Raw genomic sequence first — 21921 nt, 5'->3', positions numbered from 1 at the left:
ATTAAAACCCTCATCTCCAAAGCTTTGTTGAGGCTCTGGAAAAGTTAAGGTCAATAATTTAGGAACCCAGCATCTAGAGTTTCTCTCTCTCCTTTGATTCTTCCTGACTCTAAAAAGGAAGCAGAAGACACACTTGCACGAAAGTCAACTCTAAGAACATTGCTATGCATGCAGTTTGTCCTTTAGAAGTAGGACTTTGCCCTAGCCTATATCATACTTAACAGAAATCAAAGGCGAATGAACTGGGTATACGAACTATGGAGCTTTGCCTTGCTGGCTCCCCTATTTGGAGAGCTCAAGTCTGGATTAATGAAAATTTGGAGCATTCATGGAATCATTAAGATGGTTTAGATAGGGAGGGAATGGACAAGAGTGGGGTGGGAGGGATATACTTTTTCCATTGCCCAGCTCCACATCATGTTGTTTGATAATCCAGTGATGTTAACTTTCAAATGGCTTTCTTTTCCCACCACACCTCTTTTTTTTTACTTTCCCCCCTTCTTTCTTTCTTCACAGGTTGCTTTCATCTGAGTCAGCAATAATCACTGTGATACTGTTGCTTAAGCAGTTTCGAAGAGTCAGAAGTGGGCTGTAATTGAACAGTTCATTACCAAGATCCGTTGGTTCCCTGATTATAGTGGCAAGGTGAAATATTTATCCTCACCAAGAAGCCCCCCGCACGACCATTTTCGAAGTCGCCCACTTTTCACTCTTTTTTTCATTCGAACCCTGATGAGCTTGTCAGCAAAATTAAAGGTATGTCATTCACATCGTGCCTGCATTGCAAAGGACTATAAACCTGCCAACCTCTTTGATGAAATAAAAGGGTTTTATTTATGATTCATGTAGGAATATGAGGTTATTTTTATTCCGTCAGTACACTAATAATCAGAGGAGGGCTCAGGAAATGAGGAGCCCAACTGACAGGGAAGGTTCTGATAAAGGGGAACCCTCTAGGGTGTTTGCCCCTCTTTGTAATCTCCTTTCTAGTGTGAGGTTATGAGCATGGCAGAGTGTGAGCCAGCTATAAGGCTTGGCTGCAGGAACAAAGACAGTTGCAATCCAGCAGGACTTGGGATGCCATTCGATGAAGGGGTAGGAAAAAAAAAAAAGCAGTCCCTTCAACGAAAAAAAGTTTTTGCTCCGGCCTCAGGTTAGCAATTTGGAGCCTCCCCACTTTCCTGTGATGTCTCCAGTTCAAAAGACAGCCGATCTTCCAGTCGGCACTCCTACTGGGCATTCTAGCCAAAGTTAAAAAAAATAAAAATAATATGAAAAGATAAGTAAAAGAAAGAGAAAGGAAGAAAAGCCAATGGGCCAGGTTCCTTCCACAATCATTAACCATTTGTTCCTGCCACCCAATGTCCTTGGTTAAGGTGATCTGACTTGAAGGCAAACAAATGTGGCTGAATATATTTCAAAGGACACCCTTGCCTTGTTATTTCAAATACTCCCATAATTTGGGGCCCCTTTCATCTTTGTTCCTGCTCTAGGAAGTGCTTGGAAGTTACTTGAATTCAAGTTGGGGGTAAGTTCTCGTTCCTACTCATTCCTCCCATTGAGATGACCTCCAGCAATTCTGAATAAAAAGTGATCACTGCATGAACTGGGCAGAATTAAGACCTGTGATTTGCTCAGTAGTGACATCTTGTCAGAGAAACACAAAGACGTACAATCTACTGAGGATGAAGTGCAAGAAAGTTCACTGGAGGAAGAAAGATAATACTAATCCTTTATTCAGTAAGCAGTGAGTCAAATGAGGTGCTTTTTTTTTTTTTTTTTAAGGTTAGGTAAGTTCAATAGTAAATTTAAGACAGCAGTGTCAGTTCAGATGAGGCAGGAGTGGTTATCTGTGGGGGTCCCATAAAAGTGTGGTTTTTATGACAAAGTACCAATTAATGTTATCGGCAGATATTTATGCGTATGTGTCTGTATGTCTTTCCAGAGAGGTCACACTAGTGGGGTTTTGGTTGTTCCTTCATAACTGAGAGTTCAGTTCTCCAGTGTTTGTCTTAGTCATTCCACACGAACGGATGCCTTTTCCAAGGATGTTATTATACCGTTAACTGAAACATGCTTTGAATGACACCACAACATTCTACCAGGATGGCCAATTACCTGGAAGTGGCATCTCCAAAAGTAAAACTTCTCGCTGCACACCAAAGTAACCAAGGCCTGAGCCATGCATCCTGCAAGAAGGTGTAAATGATGCTTCAATCCAGGGTTTATCTGCTTGGGCACTTGGAACAAATGGTTTAAGTTTTACCTGTCACCCTATATGATCAGAAAAATCAGAGAAAAATGTCTTACTCGGGAGCTATCTGTTTGAAATCATTAATCTCTTCAGAGAGCCAATTTTTAATTGTTTTTAGTTGTTTTTTTTGTTTTTGTTTTTGTTTTTGTTTTTTTTAGTTTTTAATACATAATCTGATAAGGTAACCCCTTAGTTTGAGAGAAAGGGCATGTTTGAAAGTGGCCTTTGTTAGAAGCCCAGCAAACCTGTATTCCAGTCCTTGTTCCATAGCTAAACTGCTGTGTCTTTAGCAAGTGGCCTCACATCTGTGTGCCTCAGTTTTATCATGTCTAGGACAAGATTCTCTTAGCCCTTTGCTTGACGGTTTAAGTGACAAATGAAATACTGGGTGTGAGTGTTTGGGAAAGGAAGCTTGATACATAGTCAATCTATTTTAAGAGTGAATTTCTACATCCAAAAAATGGGATTTGTTATAATGTATGCCAACCAGTCTTATACCTGGGTTCTAGAAAGTGTTCTCATCTAAGACGGGAACTGTCATTTCTCTTGCCAATTTTGGATGGGGGAGGACTGTGAATGGTGGGGTTCAGGGAGACAACTGTGGTGTTAGGCTCAGCACCCCTCAGGACTTCTAGTAGAAAAAACAGTGTCCAAGTTGTTCACTGTCAGAACAAAATGGGAGAAGTCCTGAGCCCAAACATATTCTAGAATGATCTAGTTCATGGGATCCAGAGATTCCAAGGTGTTATTTATTTTTATTGCGATTACATAAAAATGAGAAGGCCTTCATCCTGTTAGCAGTGGAGAATTGAGAAATCAATTGCCATGGAGCTATTTCAGAAATTATAGCACCTTTCCAGTCCCAAATATTGATCTTTAAATGCAGCCTCTTTCACTATGGCAGAGAAAAGCCTGAAATGTACCTTTATTTCCCACAGCCATGAAGCACACCTCTTCCGCCTGCTGTAGCGCCAGGAGGTGCCGCAGGTAACTACTCCATCAGCCCTAGATTTCATTCTCATGGAGCAGGGGGGTTCATTATACTCCCTTTATCAGCAGTGAGGTTTACAGCTGAATCCATAAGAGAGATCCGTGTGAAACATGAGCCGAGAGAGAGGCACTGCAGCTCACCATTAATAAACCCTCTTCTGGGATCCAGCATTAGTGAGATTCAGCGGCTCATGGAGCACAGGGGTATCATTTTTACATGATTACTCTAAATTCTTAAACCAGAGGCTTAAGAGAGAGGCTTCTCACAAAAGCAGCTGTGGGAATTGTTGAATGATTGGTACAACACTGGCAGTGGGTTAAACCACTTCAGGTAGCTCCACTTGTGGGGCTTACATCCAGGTATTTAGCAACCGGCTTTGCATGGGAAGGGACAAGGGGCAGGAGAGGAAGGGCTGTCACCGGGGAGAGGGCAGGATTTACCGTAGCTGTGCTGTGATGCACCCCTCATTACCAGCATTCGTGGCCCTGCTCTGCCCTCCTCCTGCCCTTGCTATGTTTTCCTGGCTTCTCACCAGTTTGGTGTTTGGGATCATCTGCTTTTAGAACACTAATGCCACTACATGTCTCTGAAAAGGCTGGCACTTGTCTCCATAAACTCACCTTTTTCCTTCTCTGCAGAAATGAGAGGACTGGTTAGAATGACCTGCCCTCTTGGCTCACACAGGTTTCCATTTTCTATAGTAATGTTAATTTTCAGAAAAGAAAGTGTCAATGCTATTTCCTTTTTTCCATTGGTCCAAAACTCTAACGTGTCCTGTAATCTAACTCACAGGTCTCTCTGAAGCTAACATGGCTAATGTATCTGGGAGACACTCCATTCTGTCCAGGCATCAACCAGTTAGATTCCACCAGCGCATACAAGGGCCACCTGCATCCATTCAGAACAAGCCAACACTCGAACAACAGAGTTTTCTCAGAGGAAATGTAATGCACCCTTCTGCTTTGCCTCTGAATGTGGGAAGTCTCAGGGGATAGACCATAGGCTCACCATGCCTTCAGTATTTGAACTCTAAAGGTGAATCTCCTATCTGATTGTCTCATGCATCAGAGTATTATTTGAGGCTCCATCTTGCTCTTAATTACTGGGTTTTGTGCTGTTCTCTCATTGTTTCAAAGGTTGATGTCACCTCCCTACATTGAGAGACCGTGCCATTAAAGCGTAGGTCTTATGCTGAATCCTTCTTTTGAACGCTTGGGAGCTTCCAGCACAGCCCTGGGTATATTTGACACACTGACAACAGAGGTGCTGACTTCAGTGGAAATGCAATTTGCATTTTTAGGCTCCTTCTCCCAAGCTACTGACACTTATTTGAAAAATGTTTTCAAAATGTTTACATTTGTATGAGATCTATATAGCCATATTGTTATGGACTGAATTATGTCCCCCCAAAATTCATTAAGTTGAAGTCCTAACCCTGATATGACTGTATTAGGAGATAGGATCTTTAAGGAGGTAAATAAGATTAAATGAGATTATAAGGGTGGAATTCTAATCCAATAGGACTGGTGTCTTCATAAAGAGAGGGAGAGACACCAGGAATCTCTTTCTGTGCACATGCACAGAGGAAATGCCATGTGAGGACACAGTGAGAAGCTGGCTGTTTTCAAACCAATAAGAGAAGCCTCAGCAGAAACCAACTCTGCTGGTAACTTGCTCTTGAACTTCCAGGCTCCAGAACTGTGAGAAGATAAATTTCTGTTGTTTAAGCCATCCAGTCTATGATATCTTGTTATGCCAGCCTGAGCAGAATAATGCACACATCTACCCATTTTACAAAAGATTCAGAGAGAAGAAGGGGCACACCTTGACACAGCTGGGGGCAAAATACTTATCTGCACTCACTTTGGGCTCATTTCATTTTCTAATGTTGCAGTTGGTAAGTATATAAAATGCTGGGAGAGAATGGAACGGAATTGGAGTGTACAATAAAATATCGATATTAAACCATACGGGGTTTCTTCTGTTATCTTGTGCTTTGCTTGCTAATTTATCTGAGGTACAATAGAGTTACTAACCTGTTGACCAGCACATAGTGGGATGAGAAGGCTGGTGGCTTCCTCTGGAAGTCATATAGCTTAGCAAATCTCAAAATCAACTGCAAGAGAAAGTTGTCCATGAGGCTAGTGTAAGAGAGCCCCCTCTAAAGAGAGATTTTGTTTTGTTTCTCCCAGACAATGCATGTGTATATAACTTGGACAGTTGTTCAGAATTTTCTCTCATAAAAAAAAGGGGGACTGATAGCTTTTAATACAACAGATTGACAATATGGAAAATAAAATTAGTCTTCCATATTAAGAAAATTTTCAGCTGGATCAAAGACTTAAATGTAAAAATAAACTATAAAAATGATGAAAGAAAATTTAAGTGAATGTATAGCTTTGAAGTAGGTCTTTCCACATATTAAATGGAAGACGTACATTATTTTTTAAAATGTGCATTTTTACTTCATAAAAATCAATATCTGAATAACAAAACAACAAACCAGTTAAAAATATCATGAACAAAATGTTCTAAGAACTATATTTGCAAATATGTAGCCAACAAAGTGTTAAGATACTTAATATGTGAACAGTTCTTCCTAATTAATAAGAAAAAGACAAATTTTGCAAGAATATAGTGGCAAACAAATGTGAACACACAGTTCATAAAATAAGAACTTTAAGTGACAAACATAGTTTTTAACTCTCTATGAGTCAAATAAATGCACTTAAAACAATAAAAATAATTGTTTTATATCAGAGCATATGAGTAATCATTTTTTGTTTATTTGCTTTTTAAAAACGATAACATACAGATTGGCAAATGTGTTTCCTCACTTTTATAAAGTGCTGCTGAGAAGGTAAATCAAAAAACATTTCTTAGGGGACATTCTTAGGGGACATTTAGCAACTTATTAAAAGCCTAAAAATCTATTATCCTTTCACTTGACAATTCTGCCACTAGAAATATGTCCTAAAGAAAAGATTGAACAAGTAGGCATGTACACAGAAAGATTCATCACAGGGTTATCTATAATGTATAACTATTGGGGAAATCTAAATATTCAACAGTAGGGCACTGGCTAAATAATCATACATATGCCTAATAGAATAGCCGTTAAAATGATGATGAAGATATTACAGATTTGTCAACATGCAAAGACATTCATGCTATATTGATAGGTGAACAAAACAACCTACAACATATATATATATATATATATATATATATATATATATATATTTTTATATACACATATATGTATGTATGTATATATGTATATATGTGTGTATATATAAATATATATATATATAAAATACCTGCCAAAAATGTATATACATTTTAAGAAAGGAAAAATCTATTAAAATTGTAATATTCAACATATACTGATAACAAAAGATGACTACAAGTCACGTTTGACTTCTGTGATTACAAGAGGTGCTCAAAGTGGTTACCATCAGTGTCCAGACACTTCTGATTATGGCGAACCACTGCTTGAGCAACGTTGACCGAAGTGTCTACTTGTAGACATTTTTTTTGGCACCCCTGGTATATATAGTGTGTACGTACAAAAATTCTGGAAGAAATTACAAGTTAACAGCTTAATATGGGTTAGCTCTCTGTCTATGAGTTTAGATTATGTTATTTATTTATTTTTTATTTTTATTCATCTGTAGTCTCTAATTTTCTAACACTAATCCTGCTTTTCTTACAAAACAGCCACTATGAAGAAGATAAAAGGATAGAGGATATAACTGGAGAAATAATTTTTGGAAATGGAAGCAATAAGAGAACTTTTACTCTATTGGCTGCTTTCAGTGTTTCTTAAAGTGTGGTCTGAGCATCAAAACCATTGAGAGGCCTTATTAGATGTGCAGACTCTAGAGCCCTACGTCACCTATGAAACATCACCTATTGAATCTGGATCCCTAAGACAGAGCCCAGGTATCCACCAATTTAGCAAGCTCCCTAGGTGATGTTTACGTACTATAAGGGTTGAGAACTATGGCTGCAGGAATCACCTGGATCTTTTAAACCTCCGAGTTACTCAGCAGTGGTCAGTCATATTGAGTGACAATTACATGCTAAGTAGCTTCTAGTATTATAGCTTCCTTATCAATACAATGACTGCTGGATGTCCATTCATGCAACTGAGAGATGCAGCTCAGGGTATCCTGGATGCAGGGCATCCTGGATGCTCTAGCTTGCGCTCTTTCCTTCCTCTCCCCAGAGCTTCCCTTCTCTATGAATTGTAAGTCACCCTGGTATCTAAGTCTCCTTGCCTCAAGTGAATGCTTCAAGGCACTTTCACGTAACAACAAAGTAGACACTATTCTTTGGGAATGAGCTCCAAGAACTGGAGAGAAAGAGTCCACTTAGGAACCCGCCAAGGAGGCAGGTCGAGTAAAAAGAGAGGTGTCCAAAAACCTGAAGCTGTCCCAAGGCTGAGGTACGGTTGGAATGGCTTGAAGGAGAAAGGGTTCTTTTAAAAATCAGCCAGTTATCTAGGGGGGGCGTGAAATGCCAAGACCAAGTTTTCCATAAGTTTAAGCACAGTCTTTCCAGGCTCCTATGATAAAACGATACCCGAAGCGTGCGGTTGGTCCCAAATGCCAGAATGAGTGCCTCAGTCCATCTCTGGCATTTAATTGCTTTCCTAAATTACCAGCAGGTGGTGCAAGAGTTTCCAAGTCCATGAACTTTCCTTTCCCATGGCTTCTGCTCTGGGGAATCTTTGTCAATAGTCTACCCCTCCTTCCTGTGAGTTCTGCTCATAATCCTTACATGGCTCCTCTGTACTGAATAATCACAAGGGAACAAGAAGCATCTTTAACACACATCTTGTACCTTTTAAAATGTGTTAAATATAAATGTAGAATCAAAGAAACATGCATTAATTATAGAACTGTGTTAAGGAAAAGGGGGGAAAATCCCATTACTAGCAAACCCAGCAGAAACACACAGCTTCCTCCTCTTGGCAAAAGAGGAATGAAGAAATTTAGCAGAAACCTTTAGGATTTAATGGCCTTTACCTCCCACTAATAAGACTGTGAATATGGATTTAGGAAAGGGGGGGGTGTCGGGAAGGGGATTAAATTAGTCCAACTGGAAAAATCTAAAGGAAGAATACAGGAGGAGATAAAATTGGCCACTGTCTGAATTGCATTGGTAGCGTCACTGGTTATAGAACTGCGGAAGAATTTTTAATTGGGAATTTCCAGAAGTATAGTTTTGGAATATTTGAGGTCAAGGGGGAGTGGGAAAAGACTGTTTTAAGAAAGCATCAGGCAGTTAGAGGGATGTCCATTAGGGCCTAGGGTCTGTGCTAAGGAAGAGCTGGAAGCAAAAGGGACTAAGGCTTGAGTTTGCTTATAGTGTGATGGAAAATAACATTTTCTAATTGAGATGGAAACTTGGACAAGGTTTCTAGTCAGGGACACTGTAGAGTTTCTGGATCTCAGGCATCTGCAGCAGAGAGCAGAATTAGGGAGTGATAGTGAAGCTGGGACTTGGAACATTCACATATCACATACAAGAATTCAGACATGGAGATAGTTCGCATCATTTCACTATTCCAGTTCATGGATTTAAATGGGGAATCAAACAGATATAAATTTAAAGCAGTTGTGAATATTTGTGTATCTCTGATAATAGCTTGAAAAGGACATTACAATCTTGAACAAACAGAATTCCAAAGAAAAATGATAGAGGTTGACTCAGGAGGCAGAACATAGTTCAGGCTGAATGAATCTGCTTTTTCTAGAATTCTTCCCACTTTCAGGGACCTTTTTCACAGATGCTTTGCAGGGCTGCCTTATTGTTTCTGGAATTGTTAACTATTCTAGAGAGCCAACCTGTAAGGACCGTGAGCAAGACCTTCATATGTTACGTAACCTTGAGCAAGCTATTCAAACATTATGAGCCATTATATTTGAGGCTACAAATGTAGAGTCCCCCAACCATTGTGAAAAATTGGATGTTACTCTGAAAAAAAGACAGTTCAAAGAAATATATCATATACAAATATGGGGAGGGGGGAATGAAATCAATTCTATTACACTCAATTTATTTGCTGAAACCATAATATATACATACACTTGCTTTAAAATGCAACTGGAACATGTTTTGCTGCTTGAAATTAGGGCTTGTTGTGACAATTCAGAATATGCTCATTGTCACTAAAGACGACTGTGGGCACATAATGAAGTAAAATGTGCTAGTTGATAGGTAGGTGAAGGTGACGTATGACAGCTAATGAGACAATAGAATGTGTAATTGGAAAATGTACTACCTTGGTTACTGTGAATTATATCATCATCCATAATGAAGGGACCACGTTTGTACATCAGTAGTTAGTCCTCCAATATATGTTAATATGGAGAGACGTAAATATGGTGAGGGACGTAGGGGCTCAGCAAAGTGTTGACAGACATACGCTAAGAGAAGTATTAAGCCAAAGCAGAGATAAAAGGCCATGTTTCAGTACAAAATGACTCAACTGTCCTAACACCCTCTCCATTTAAGAGTGTCTTTCTAGTTTCATCTAAAATTTTTACTCTTTATCTTGGAGGAAGAGGTATTTCTTCCTCTTGAAAGACTGAATATTACTTGAGAATATTTCTCTTCCATAACACATATTAGCATCTAACAAATTATACAGTTTGTTTATTTTATTTCCTGCCTTTTCCCACTAAGATGTAAATCACAAGAGGCAAAGATCTTTGCCTATTTTTTCGCTGCTGTGTCTCTAGTGCTGAAAACTGTCAAACACATAGTAGGTGCTTAATAAGTAATTTTTATATCTCCCCACTACTAAAGATAAACTTAGGAATTTGTATCATAAAAATAAGAATCCTCCCTGAAAGCTACTGTTCTAACTCCCTCTTTCTCCTTTTTTTCTGTCAGACACCCCTAAAAAGGGTCTGCTCTTGAACAACCTCCCCATTTTTACCACCTAAAGCTATGTTTTATCCATTGCACTTCACTCAAAGAGCATTCTCAAATCTGACTTCCAAGTTCAAAAGGCCTTTTTATAGCCAATACCCTATGCCACATGCAGTCCTGTTGATTACTCCCTTCCTCTTGAAGTTTCCTTTCTCTCTTATCTTCCATGGCTCTGCATTATCTTGTTTCTTTCCTATTTCTTCAAAGGATCTATATCTGTCTCTCCCCCTCTCCATCATAAGCCAAACTGTTGTGTGTTTAATGATGGGTTATATGTGTGTGTGTGGGAGGTGGTGTTTGCTCCTTTTTTATGTCTCCCATTCTTTCTTCTTCTAAGTTCTGCCTCTTTCAGTGGTGGGCACAATAAAAAGGAGTATTTTTTTTTTTTTTTTCTTTTTAAATTCTCCACCATTTAAAAAATCTATTTGGAGGGAAATGGCTGATAGTTGATTGTTCATATGGGAGCATACAGTGACTTGATTGCAGCCCTTGTAGGATTTGTACTGTTTGATTAAGAGAATGTGATACCGATACCTCACTTTTTAAAAAATCTCTTGCTAATTCAAGAACAGGAATCCACCCTCTCAACATTGTTAAAATGATATGCCCGAACTCTCAAAGTGTTAGGTAGTCAGACAAGAATTTGCCTGAGTGTACAGTACTACACTGCTATTAAACATGCAAATCAATACATTCTCTTTTGAATGTTTGGTACAATTCAGACATGACGGCATCTGGTTCTGGACTTTTCTTTGTTGGAAGCTTTTTGATTATTACTTCAACATCCTAATTTTGATTAGTCTGTTCAGACTTTCTGTTTCTTTTATATTCAGTCTTGGGAGGTTTTATGTTTCTAGGGATTTATCCATTTCTTCTAAGTTATCCAATTTGTTCACATGATTATTCAAAATAGTCCATTATGATCCTTTTTATTTCTGAGATACCTGTTGAAATGTCTTCTTTTTCATTTCAGATTTTATTTATTTGAGTCTTATTTTATTTTTCCTAGTGTAGCTAAGGGATTGCTGATTTTGTTTATTTTTTCAAAAAACCAACTCTAACCTCTATTGATTTTTCCTATTTTTTTTCTGTTCTCTATTTGATTTATTTGAGCTCTGATATTTATTATTTCCTTCTTTCTGTTAACTTTTCTAGTTCCTGAGGCATAAAGTTGGGTTGTTTGATTGAGATCTTTCTTCCTTTTTATGTAGGCTTTATAGAAAGGTAGCATATGTTGTATCCACATTAAAATAATTTTCTACCACTTCTTACCCTTGCAGAAATCATATAGTAAGGAAAAAAGAATGAAGCTAGATTTGACAATCCTTTGCTTAGAAGAACACATTAATGACTGTAAAACTAGAAATAGAAACTTAGTGCTTATAAGCACTAAGCACCTTTATAAAGGTCTTTGGAAACTAGATAGTGTATAAGGACAGACATTCACAAAGGGGGTTAGAGAAAAAGCCCCACCCAAAGAGAACTTGGACACAATCCTCAATATCAAGGGGGGGCATCTGAGGTTGACTGGGTACAAATACTTCCAATTCCAATATGCACAACTTTTTGCAACATGACATTGGCATGCCTCCGAACCACAAGTAGAATCTACTTTTCTACCCCTTAGAATCTGGGTTCAACATATGACTTGTTTTGTCCAATAAAGTGTGGCAGAAATGACTTTCTGCAAGTTCTGAACCTTTATCATTAAGAGGCCACACAGCTTCCATGTTCACCCTGTTGGAATATTGACCTGAGACTGCCACAGAAGGAAACCAGTCTTGTCTACTGGAGGATGAGAGACCACATGGAGGAAAACCAAAAAAGCTCCAGATAACAGTCAGCACCAACAATATGAGTCCTTTTTACAATGTTCAACACTTTTTACAATGTCCAGTTAAATGCATCCACACGAGTGGATTTAAGCTAAACCAGAAAGGCAGCCATCCATTCAGCAAATTCATTTACTATAAGACAGACTCCATTGCTATTTCAAAATACTAAGTTTGGGGGTTATTTGTTATGCAGCCAAAGACAACTGGTAGATCACAGTAAAACAGAAATATTTATGTTTTGAAGTTAAACGAAAAATCCAAAAGCCCACCTGTGAGCTCTGAAACCCTGTTTCCTAAACACTGAGGGTTTAGAAATTGGATAATTGAATAGAATTTGGATAACTGAATGGAAGAAATGAAGGTTTTAAGGAAGGTAAAACATCCTGTGCACAGACAAGGGGCAAGACATGAAAACAAAAAGGTTCCTACTTTCATGCATTTTTCTTTTCAGAAGAAGTAGTTCTCTGTACCTCTCTCGATCTTCCAAGATTATCTTCTATTGGGGAAATTTTAGTCTGTTTTAGAAGCGTAGGATTAAACTGTAAGTTCTTAGGGGCAGGGAAATAAGGAAATCAACACTCAGTGAGCATTTACTATGTACCAGGAGCTTAATATTAATTAATCTCATTTAATCATCAAAACATTCCTTTGCTATAGGTATTTTTCCCTGCTTCACAGAAGAGGAAACTAAAGCTCAAGGAAGATTAAATAATTTACCCAAGTTCAATGAGCTAGTACATGGTGTTCTTTTGTTTGTTTCTATTCCAAAATCTATACCATTTCTACAACCACAGACTCCCAGATTCTATCGTATTAATTTCACTATCAGCTGTGCTTAATTTATGTTCTAAAACAATCTAGGTACTCAAAAACGTTTCTTTGAGGAAACTTAGAGGAATAACTCTTACATCACAGGAATTCATTAATCTTTTACTCTAGTGTTATTGATAGATAAATAGTTCTTTGTGTGTAACCCACTTCCTTTATGTGTCCATTAACTCACAACTCAGTCATTCATTAATTCATTTTACTAATAGGTATTGAGCACCTTATAAGTACCAGCTATCTAGGCACTAGTAATCCAATAATGACAGCACACACACTCATACACACATTCGTACTCTCAGAGACTCTGACTTCTGAATGGTGAATTTTGGTCCCTTCTGTGTCTTCCTCAGAGATATTGTGGGTGGTGATGTAAGACCATCACATCACCAATTAAGTTGGCTTCTCATTCATTTGTTTCTATCTCTGTATCTCTGCTTGACCTCCTGACAAAACAATAGGAGTAAATAATGTAACAATATAAATATTCAAGTCTCTTTGATCCTCCTCCATGAATAATAATGCAGTGCCCCTTCCCGGATAGGGGAGCAGAATTCACTAACTATTCCTTGTTTATCTTTAGGGGTTACAATGGTTAAAATATAAATTTGCTACCTGTAAAGAAATTGCATGTACTCTAGTTAGAATGTTCTTAAAAATCCAATTATTCTGTAACACATATCAAAGCTCCTGGAACTAAAACTTAACTGAAATGTTCATCTAGGTCAGACCACAGACTCCTGAAGTTTCTATGGCAAGTTTATCAAAAGTTGGAGAGTATCATTTATTCCCAGATGTTTCTAAGGTTCACAACTTCCATCCCCTACCTCCACCCCCCCATTCATCGCCTGAGATTCTTGGCTGAGAGAGCTGTTTGTTTCTTTATTTAGCAAAAATTAGCACAGCTCTGCTTAGCAGAGGGACAAGCTGGAATTTGCAAGTCTCTGTGATATCACCCAGGCAATTGCCAACTTGTCACAGGTGTACATAAAAAAAAAAGCAATGGGAAGGAGAAAGCCGTGGACTGGTGTGGACCTGGATGCTGGGACCACATCCAAAATGTCCCACACTTGTTCATACATCTGTGAGGAAAAATCTGCTTTTAGTGATGGGCAGAGGTGGCAGGTGGGTCCAGTTTACAAGACATTTTGAGTCAACAATTATAAGCAGAGCTGTTGACAGAAAGCTGCTTGATTATTAAGCCTCAAAGAAAAGAATGGCAAGAATAACTTGAAAAAGGAATGAATAAATAATAAAAAAAACAGTGAGTTTTCTGAGAAGCAGATAAAAAAACTGAGAGATTAGTTTTCTTTTTTAAAGCTGCTGAGTTGGTCTCACTTTTTTGCTAAGTCTCTTGATTTTATTTTTATTTTTTTTCTCTTCCCCAGTAGAGTTGAATACCTGACCTGAACGTAAGGGGGTATGCAGAGGCTCAGCTTACCGACAGGTGGACAGGTGGTTGAACAGGTATGGCATTTGTGTTTCAGGTCAGCTTTATATAGGACTTAATTGAATAATATCACCTCTCACTTTTTTTTTCCTTCCCCCTCATTGATGAAGCTGCTTTTGAGAAAAGTGATACTTTGCATATCTGGCTAAGTGCTGTTAACAGCCTCTGCCTGCGGTTTGTTAAAATTAAAAAAAAAAAAAAAAGTGTGATCTTGCCGGAGAAGTAATTTGCTTCTCTCCAACCAATGATGGCTTGTACTTTATGCAAATTGGTATCTAGGGACAACAAATCCCATTTAATACATATGCATAGTTCATATAAAAAAAAAAGAAAGAAAAGAAAAACTACGTGAGAGAAAAAGGAAAAAAGATAAAGCAACGAGTCAGCAAAAGAACAGGTTCTGAGGAAATTTATTGTCCCAAATTGGACATTTGTAACAGATGATGTGAACAAGTGTTAACTTTGTTTTCAGCAGCTCTTCACGTACATTCACTAGACATCACACAGATTATGTTTTAAGGATCTGAACTGTAATAAAAAAAAGTGTCTATGGGCTTTAGAGTGTTGTGTTCCATATGGTTAGGGAAGTACGGAGTTATTGCGACAAGCATCTTGTGAAGCTCATTACGCGCAGTGGTGTGAGATGCGAATTGCCGCGCATAGCTATAGGGTACGAACATGACATCCCACAGTCAGCAGATAGCAACTGGAAATGAAAGATATGAAGGCACAGAGTACAGCTTCAGGGAACATGTTAGACAAAACATCTGCTGGTATCAGAACACTGCATTATCAGATCATTGTGGCCATGAATTTTTTATAAAGACACTTTTTTTTTTTTCCAAACCGCAACTTTGAAAGTGACATTTTGTGCAAAGTTTTTGATTGAAGGGTGATGTCAGGAGGAAGTCCGGTGCAGTGATTCATTGTGGAGAAAGCCCACATTGGTGGTCCCAGGAAACTCCTTTTTGCAAATTGGGGCAATGCCCAGTAGCAAAACCCATGCTGGAGTACCTGCTTGTAGGAATGCATAAGCAAGAAAGTTTTCTAAGCAGAAACATGACTGAACAGGTGTGGTGGCCTTTCCTAAGAATCAATGTATGAAGTGGCCCATATTCTAGACATCCAGTTAACACGCTCTTTTCTCATGTGGACAGCATGTCGGTGACCAGCTCCCATTAAGCAAGGAGGCCATATTCCATCAACTCAACTCTTGTGCTCTGCTCGTTATTGGCAGCCATTAACAAGCTATTTCTTGTCCCAAGAAATCATACCATTTCTTCCCAAGAATGCTCTTGTAAGATGTTTGTTCATTGCAGCAAACATGCATGGATGAAAAACTAGTCAAGTTCTGATCCTTGGGGGTGTGTGGTGGTTACATTAGTGCCCCACAGACCTTGGGAGAGGGTGAGATGGTGGCTAGAAGACAGGGAAGGAGTGAGCAGATGGCTCACCTTGAGAAAAGTCATAGGTCCTGACATTTAAGTCCCATTATAGGATGTCACATACTGCATCTTGGGAGATAATAAAAGCATTATAACTTATAGAAGAACCAGCCTATCTGCAGCCACCTTTCTGTTAATGTGGCTCTGAGAAAGGGAATAATTTCACTGATTCAGACCACACCCAAGACATAAGGTGGAAGGAGAAACATATTTCTACTGAAAGATCTAATGCAAAAGAGCAGTAGAGTTCAAAGAAGAGTGGCAGGTCCCTAAAATAGATTCTGGAGAACTTACAAGAAGGGTTTTCCTTTACTGTGCAAACAGTCTTCAATTTAACATACTTTTCAGTAAACCACTGGATTCCTCTTTTAATCCAGTAGAGTAGTGGCATGCTGGACGAGATCAGAGTGTGAGGCTGGGAAACCCTCAAGAGTCAAAATACATTCATTTATGGCAGTAGATATGCAGGAGCATCTGTAGAAGACTTGGCAATAGTTCCAGGTATGGAAGAGAAATGTAAGAGGTGCTCATGAATGAGGAAACACCAAATACAGATGCCTGTACTTTACAGTTCTACCTCCAAGCTGTTCTCTCATCATCCTCTACATTTTTTTTTTCCATTTTCTCTTCCTCTTGTTTCCTTCTTCCCCTGAACCCCCTTCTCTTTTAGCAAAGGCCAGGAGGGGAAAAGTGTTCCTTTTTCCCTCATAATTCTTATTCTGTGTTGCTTTATAGGAGAGGTATTGATACAGAGAAATTCCCCCTGAAAAGGACATTTTTTTTCTATTCTTTATGACAGTTTGGATGAACCATCAATAGTACACAAGAGGACCTGAAAACTCATTATTCATCCATTCAAAAAATATTTCTTGAGCAGTAGCTACCGTGAATGACCCTTCTGAAAACAACTAAATTGTTTTATATCATCTATACTACTTTTGAAAACATGTGTAAGTAACAACTTAGTAAGTAATACTCAGAACAAAAGAGGGACAAAGAGAGGAACACATACTGAATCTGTCTTTGTCTTGAGAACATTGGCTGTCAAGTAAATTTAGCTTTTGGTTTTCCTGATCTCTGAGGATATAGGGAGACAAAGTGTTGGGGTCACCCTAAGTGGGAAATCTAATATGAGACACTCCTGCATACAACTAAGTGCTCTGAGGGCCACATACCTGCTATAATATAAAACATAAGTAAACATACTACAGTCAGCAGCACACCGCCAGCCCATGATCTCTGACAAAGGAAGGCAAATTAAAGTGCGTATCTGGAAATTCTGCATAGGATAGAGAAGGGGTATCTTCTTTTAAAAGTCATAGCCACAAGCCAGTTATGACATGGTTATATCAATTACAATTCATACTACATGGGGTGTCAAACGTGCACACACACACACACACACACACACACACACACACACACACAAAGAATTTGGTAAAAATCCTAGGCTGGTGGCTGAAACACAACAGTGTTTCTTTTAGTGAAACTGCAGTATAGGCCTCCAGGAATTCCTACAAATAACGATTCAAGAAATATGTACAAAATGCACAAGAAAATAAGATACCATGAGTGAGAATCATTAAAACTTGCAGACAACAAAATGAGGTAGAAACTTCAGAAAACAAAGCAAATGTCAAATATAAAGTAAATGTTTGTAATAAATTCTAAGAAAGAAAATAAGAGACTGAAATTATCAAAAAGGTAAAGATTATAAAAATATGAAAGCATATTTAAACAAGAAACAACACATAACTTCTAGAGACAATATATAACTCAATGTATAGGTGAAAAATTTGATTAGACAAGAAAGAAATTTTGTGAGCTGGAAGAAAAGCAAAGAGAGGCAAAATATTTAAAATATTTAAAAAGCTAAATCAACATGGGGGAACAAAAAGTTCTAATACATGCCTTATTAAATTTCAAAAAGGAGGAAGGAAGAAGGGGGCTAAGGTAATATTCGAAAGCATAGTGCTTGAGAATTTTCCAAAACTTATTTTTTAAAAATACCAATTTTCAAATTAATGAATCTAAATGAGTTCTAACCAGGAAAGCAAGTACCTAGACACATGAAACTGCGGAAGCACAAAACACATTAAAGTACCAAGGAAAAAATGAGAACCTTCAATGGTTTAATGAACTGACTGCTAACTTCTCAACAGCAAGAATGAGAGGCAGAGCACAGTGTGATAATATCTTCAATGTGCTCAGAGAGAATAACTGTCAACCAAGATTGTATGTTGATCAAAGAAATTTTCTTCTTTTCTTTATTGAGATATAATTGAGCTTTATTGAGATATAATTGACATGTAACATTGTGTAAGTTTAAGGTGTACAATGTAATGATTCGATATATGTATATATTGTGAAATGATTACCACAATAAAGTTAACACAACCATCAGCTCACACACGTCAAATTTTTGTGTGTGTTGAGAACTATTAAGACCTACTCTCAGCAACTTTCAAATATACAATATAGCAATGCTAACTATAGTCACTAAGCTATACATTATGTCCCTAGAACTTATCTTGTAACTGGAAGTTTGTACCGTTTGACCACCTTGACTCATTTGTACAGCTCCCCCACCCCATCCCTGGCTCTGTTTCTATGAGTTCAGGTTCTTTTAGGTTCTACATATAAATGAGATCACGTGGTATTTGTCTTTCCCTCTCTGATTTATTTCACTTAGCATATTGCCCTCAAGGTTCATGTGGTCACAAATGGCAGAATTTCCTCTTCTTTATGACTGAATAATATTCCATTGTACATATATACTGCATTTTCTTTATTCTTCTGTAATGAACATTTAGGTTGTTTCCTTGCCTTGGCTGTTGTAAATAATATTGCAATGAACACGGGGATGCAGATATCTCTTCAAGATAGTGATTTCATATATATCCAGACATGGAATTGCTGGATCATATGGTAGTTCTGTTTTGATTTTTTTTTGAGGAACCTCCATACTGTTTTCCATAGTGGATATAACAATTTACATTTCCACCAACAGTATATGAGGGTTTCCTTTTATCCACATCCTTGTCAGCATATTATCACTTCTCTTTTTGATAATAGCCATTCTAATAGGTGTGAGATGACATTTCATTGTAGTTTTAATTTGTATTTCCTTAATGATTAGTGATATTAAACACCTTTTTGTGGACCTGTTATATGTCTTCTTTGGAAAAATACCATGTTTCCCCGGGAAAAATATACTGTGTTTCCCCAAAAATAAGACCTAGCTGGACAATCAGCTCTAATGCGTCTTTTGGAGCAAAAATTAATATAAGACCTCGTCTTTTATATTATATTTTATATTATATTGTATTGTGTTATACTATATTATATTACATTATATTATATTAAAGATCGGGTCTTATAGTAAAATAACACTGGGTCTTATATTAATTTTTGCTCCAAAAGACGTGTTAGAGCTGATTGTCCAGCTAAGTCTTATTTTTGGGAAAACATGGTATCTACTCAAATCTTTTGCCTATTTATTAATCAGATTATGTTTTGTTCTTGCTATTGAGTTGTATGAGTTTATTAAATATTTTATATATTAACTTCTGATTAAATATGTGGTTTGCAAATATTTTTCCCATTCAGTAGATTGCCTTTTCACTTTGTTGATTATTTCTTTTGCTGTGTAGAAATTTGTTAAATTTGATGTAGTCCCACATGTATATTTTTGCTTCTGTTGCTTGTGCTTTGGGTGTCATATCCAAAAAATCATTGCCAAGGCCAATGTCAAGATGTTTCTGTTTCTCTTAAGAGTGTTATGATTTCAGTCTTACATTTAAGTCTTTAATTCATAACAAGTTAATTTTTGTTTATGGTGTAAGGTAAAGATCTGGTTTCATTCTTTTGCATGTCATTATCCCACTTTCCCATACCATTTATTGATGAGACTATCTCTTCCCAATTGAGTATTCTTTGCTTCTTTGTCAAATTTTTGTTGACTATATATTCATGGGCTTATTTTGATTACTATAGTTTTGTAGTATAATTTAAAATCAGGAAGTATGATGCCTCCAGTTTTGTTCTTCTTTCTCAGGATTGCTTTGGCTATTCAGTCTTTTATGGTTTCATATGAATTTTGGGATTGTTTTACTATTTCTGTAAAAAAAAAGTCATTGAAATCTTGATAAGGATTACATTGAATCTATAGATATCTGTGAGTAATCTGGACATTTTAACCATATCAATTCTTCTAATACATGAACACAGGATATCTTTCCATTTTATTTGTGTCTTCAATTTCTTTCATCAATGTTTTATAGGTTGCAGTGTACAGATCTTTTGCCGCCTCAGTTTAATTTATTCCTAAATATTTTATTTTACTTTATTTCTTGTTGTTATTGTTATTAAGGATTGTTTTCTTAATTTCTCTCTCTGAAAGTTCATTGTTATTGTATAGACATGCAACTGATCTTTGTATGTTGATTTTGTATCCTACAACTTTACCGAACATCTTTATTTCCACAGAAATCTCCTGCAAGCATAATATGAGTCTTTCATATATCTTTTAAAGCTTATTCCTATATTGTTTTTATGGTTTTTGCTACTGTAAATGGGGATTTAATATTTTTCACTCAATTGTCATTTTTACATATGAAACATATATATTCTGAATATTAATGTTGTGCCATTTTATCTACTGAATTATCTTTGTTTGGAGTATATTTCACTGGATTCTTTTGAATTTTTTGTATGTGCAATTATATTATCTTCAAATTTAAATAGTTTACCTCCTCCTTTCCGGTTTTCTGAAGATCATTTATTTTTCTTATTTAATCTGAGTAAAATTACTGAGTAATTTTTCAAGTTTAATGTTAGATAATTGTGAAAACAATGAGCACTCTTTATATTCTTTTATCTTAATAGAGACACTTCTAGTACTTACATGCTAAGGGTAACAATTACATTTGGGCAGAGATAGATAATTTTTTTTATCATTTTAAGGTAATATCAACAAATTTCTATTTTAGTGAATTTTTCTAGGAATGTTGAATTTTATGAAATATCCTTTAGAATCTTTGGAGAAAATCATATGAATTTTTTCCTTATATTTATGAATATGATAAATTATGTAACTAGATTTCTTGATATTAAACACCTTGCTTTCCTGGCATAAGATCCACTTAGTTATAAAATATTACTTTTAATGTTATTCTGTAATCGTTATGGTGAAATTTTATTTAGGATCTTTCCATTGGTATTCATGAAATATCGGTCTATAATTTCCTTTTGTCGTGAAATCGTATTCAATTGTAGGTACTCATGTTGTATTCAGTACATAAGAAGAGTGTGAAAATTTGGAGTTATCCACTCCCTAAAGGTTTTCTTTGTGGACATGTCTGGACCTGGTGTTTTATGGAGAACAGTGACAAGGGGTATATAGGGCATGAACAAATGTGGAAAGACAGACTTTTCATTTTTGTTTTTATTTTTTAACACCTTTGTTGAGACAAAATGTACGTGACATAAAGATCACTCACTTACTGTGTACAATTGAATTCAATATTTACAGAGATGTCAGCAGTCACCATAACCTAATTACCAAACATAATCTAATTATTGAAATTACAGATTTTTCAATAGGACCCCCCTCAAAAAAAATACCCTAACCAATTAGCAGTCACTCCCCTATGCTAACTTTTGCCCCCCCCACTAGTCATAAGCAACCACTAATCTACTTTCTATACCTATAAATATGCATATTCTGAATATTTTTAAAAACTGCTTTTAAAATTTAAAAATACAACACGTGGTGTTTTGTGACTAGATTCTTTCATAATATAATATTTTTGAGCTTCATCTATATTGTAGCATACATTGGTACTTCATTTCTTTGTACTGTCAAATTATATGCCATGTATGGATATACCACATTTTATTTATCCATTCATCAGTTGATGGGCATTTGAGTTGTTTCCACTTTTGACGGTCACAAATAATGCTACTATGAACATTTGTGTACAAGTATTTTTGTGGATATATGTTTTTATTTTTCTTGGGTATACACCTAGGCAGGTGTAGAAAATTTGTGGGGCTTGGTGGAGGTTCTATGGGAATTTTAAAAGTTGAGATCCTTTGAGGAATGGCTAAGGAATTGGGAGCTCTTTAATAACAAAAATATTCTGAGGATACATAGGAAGACATCAGGAGGACTA

At 36.9% G+C, this 21921-nt stretch overlaps 1 protein-coding gene across 5 annotated transcripts in view; it reads left to right on the top strand.

The window, feature by feature from the left end:
- Window positions 1-21921, top strand: part of LOC109437798 (uncharacterized) — an 802202-nt gene that overhangs the window by 761816 nt on the left and 18465 nt on the right. For 2 of the 5 annotated variants that reach the window (XM_088796151.1, XM_088796150.1), the window contains exons 7-9: window positions 517-756; window positions 3193-3241; window positions 14239-14317. The gene's annotated coding sequence lies outside the window, so the exon portion shown is untranslated. Of the gene's footprint in view, window positions 1-516; window positions 757-3192; window positions 3242-4037; window positions 5423-14238; window positions 14318-16544; window positions 20358-21921 lie in introns of those variants that run through there. The other 3 variants (XM_088796154.1, XM_088796153.1, XM_088796152.1) reach the window with 3 other exon arrangements.

This window comes from Rhinolophus sinicus, chromosome 2 (assembly GCF_057876585.1).
Source record: "Rhinolophus sinicus isolate RSI-liver-muscle chromosome 2, RSI-T2T, whole genome shotgun sequence".
Taxonomy (NCBI): domain Eukaryota; kingdom Metazoa; phylum Chordata; class Mammalia; order Chiroptera; family Rhinolophidae; genus Rhinolophus; species Rhinolophus sinicus.
Note: the sequence above shows the minus strand (reverse complement) of the source record. Positions and strands in the feature narration are given on the sequence as shown.